The sequence below is a fragment of the Emydura macquarii genome, unplaced genomic scaffold (genome assembly GCF_026122565.2).
Source record: "Emydura macquarii macquarii isolate MOO-44397 ecotype Brisbane River unplaced genomic scaffold, CSIRO-AGI_Emac_v2 contig_3122, whole genome shotgun sequence".
Taxonomy (NCBI): domain Eukaryota; kingdom Metazoa; phylum Chordata; order Testudines; family Chelidae; genus Emydura; species Emydura macquarii.
Window position 1 is genome coordinate 3,636,280 of NW_027133259.1, and position 2,287 is coordinate 3,638,566.

Below are 2,287 nucleotides of genomic sequence, written 5' to 3' on the forward strand. Positions count from 1 at the left end.
GAACCTTTCCTCCATACGACAATATCCCACAGTCCGCTGGTTAAAGCACTCTCCCGAGAGGTGGAAGACCCCTCTCCTGTCTTCTTATTAAGCAGAGGGGGAAATTGAACCTGGGGCTCCTACATCCCCGGTGAGTGAGCTAACCACTGGGCTAAAAGTTGTAAGGTGGGCAGCATTGCCATCTTTTCCAGCCAGATTTTGAATGGGTCCCAACCCAGTAGGCTTGCTCAGGGAATGCCTACAGGACTGGGCCCTGCCCATAAATGAATGCTTCTCTTCCCCTGATTTGTGAATCACTCTGGGGTCTGGATGCCTGCAGTGAGGTGACATTGTTCAGAGGCAGAAACCTTAGGGAACTTTTACTATGAAAACTTACGTGCCAAATAAGTTGATCAGTGCCTACGGGGTTAGGCAGGAATTTTGCGGATCACGGTGGAGCCAAAACTGGGACCTAGGCACCTTTCTGGGTCTTGTCTAGAGAGACTAAGTGACTCACTCTAGGAAGTCAGGAAGTGAACACAGTTTCCTGGGTCTATAACCACTAGACCATTCTTCTTCAGGAGACCTGAGCTGCCACTCTTACTTACGATGAGTAACTCTTTACTTCACGGTCGGTCCCAGTGAAACCAACGGGGCTAACTGCAGGATGAAGCACTAATCAATATAAAGTTGGGAGGATTGCACTTAGAATGTCTCAAAAAGAAGGGCAATTTGACTGGTTTAGAAGCCCTCTCTGTCTCTGTCTCTGTGTTAAGCTTGTCACAACGCAGAAGTGCCCTCTAATGTTACTTGTGGAAAGGAAAGGCTGCACATTCAAGCAAAGCTCCTGATAGCTGCAGGTGTATTTTTCTTGGGAAGCAAGATTGCAAGAGAAACAAAAGTTTTGGATAGTTTACGTTGGCAACTCAAAAATGCAGTCCTAGGGGAAGACTTTATTTAGAAACTTTATTTTTCCCCTGTTAACTTGGATATTTCACGGAAAAAAAAAAAAGTTTAAAGGTTCAAAAGTTCACAATTTTTTTGGGTTGTAGTTTAAAATAAATAAATAAATAAAACAATTCCCCAGCTGGGCAGGCCATTCTGTAGATTAATTTGATGCCATAGAACTCACCGAACATAAAAGCAACATTTCTTTAGTTTTTATGATATAATTTTAAATCATTTTGTGCATAGCTCATTTGTTTCATATAAGAGCCTGTAGTCACAGTAAATATGGGGTTGAGCTTCTCATAGAAACTGAGCTTGCGAACAGTTCTGACATACACCATATAGTATGTCATTGTACCAAGGATGCAAATATTTGCTCTTTTCCTTACAGAACTGAGGCCTGGGGATTTTAATTACAGACATTTCCTTATTCTAATAAGGAATCAGTCCTGGATATTAGAGGCTTAATCATGACATGACTTATACCTCTCCAGACAAAGGCAGGAATGTACAGTGAGCCAGAAGGTCAGTTACCTGGTGATGGTCAGATCTCACAACAAAGAGGCAAAAATAGTCTACATTTTTCATACATGCTGACAGGCAATGAATTTGCAGAATACTTTGGGGGGAGAAGATGTGGGAGTCATTGTGGAGAGAGAGATTAACCTGGCTCCCCTTTGTGCACAGCTTCAGTTCACAAAAGCAAACAGGGATTCTTGTGTGAATTTAAAACTAAAAGTGTATAATAACATACTGATGATAGGATTTCCTATCTGAAGGAATGTGTCTCCTTTTGGCCACCTCACCTTGAGAAAGATACAGTAGAGACTGTGGCTCTTCAGATGGGACCAATGAACACGTGGTCCCTCTGACCTCCAGAATCAGGACAGAAGAGCCATGCCACAGAAATGAGATGGGCTGCATTTTCAGGAAGGTACTGTGGTTGTCTGACTACTTGGGATGAATCAAAAGGCCAGAGAAGGGGATTGTATGATAGATGTAAAGGTGTGCAAGTTGGGGTCACTGAGCAGAGAACCTCAGAGTTTGTCTGATGGTCCAAGGAGAAAGCAAGGGAGTCAGTGGACATTGCGCTGGCTGGGATGGATGCACATGTGAAGCAAAGGAAAACAAATCCAGTCACGTAGGCCCCAAGCCCATAGTTGAGCTTCTTCCTCCTGGACCTATGAATGGCCAATGGCCAGGACCAGGTTCACGAGCAAGTCACTGAACATAGTGGATTGTGGACAGGGTAATCAGAAATAAACGGGTGTGCAGAAAGGTGCAGCCAAAACCTCAGAATTTGGTTCTGGAACAAGCAGAACAGGAGTTCCGAAATGCCACATTGGTGACAGGATGTACC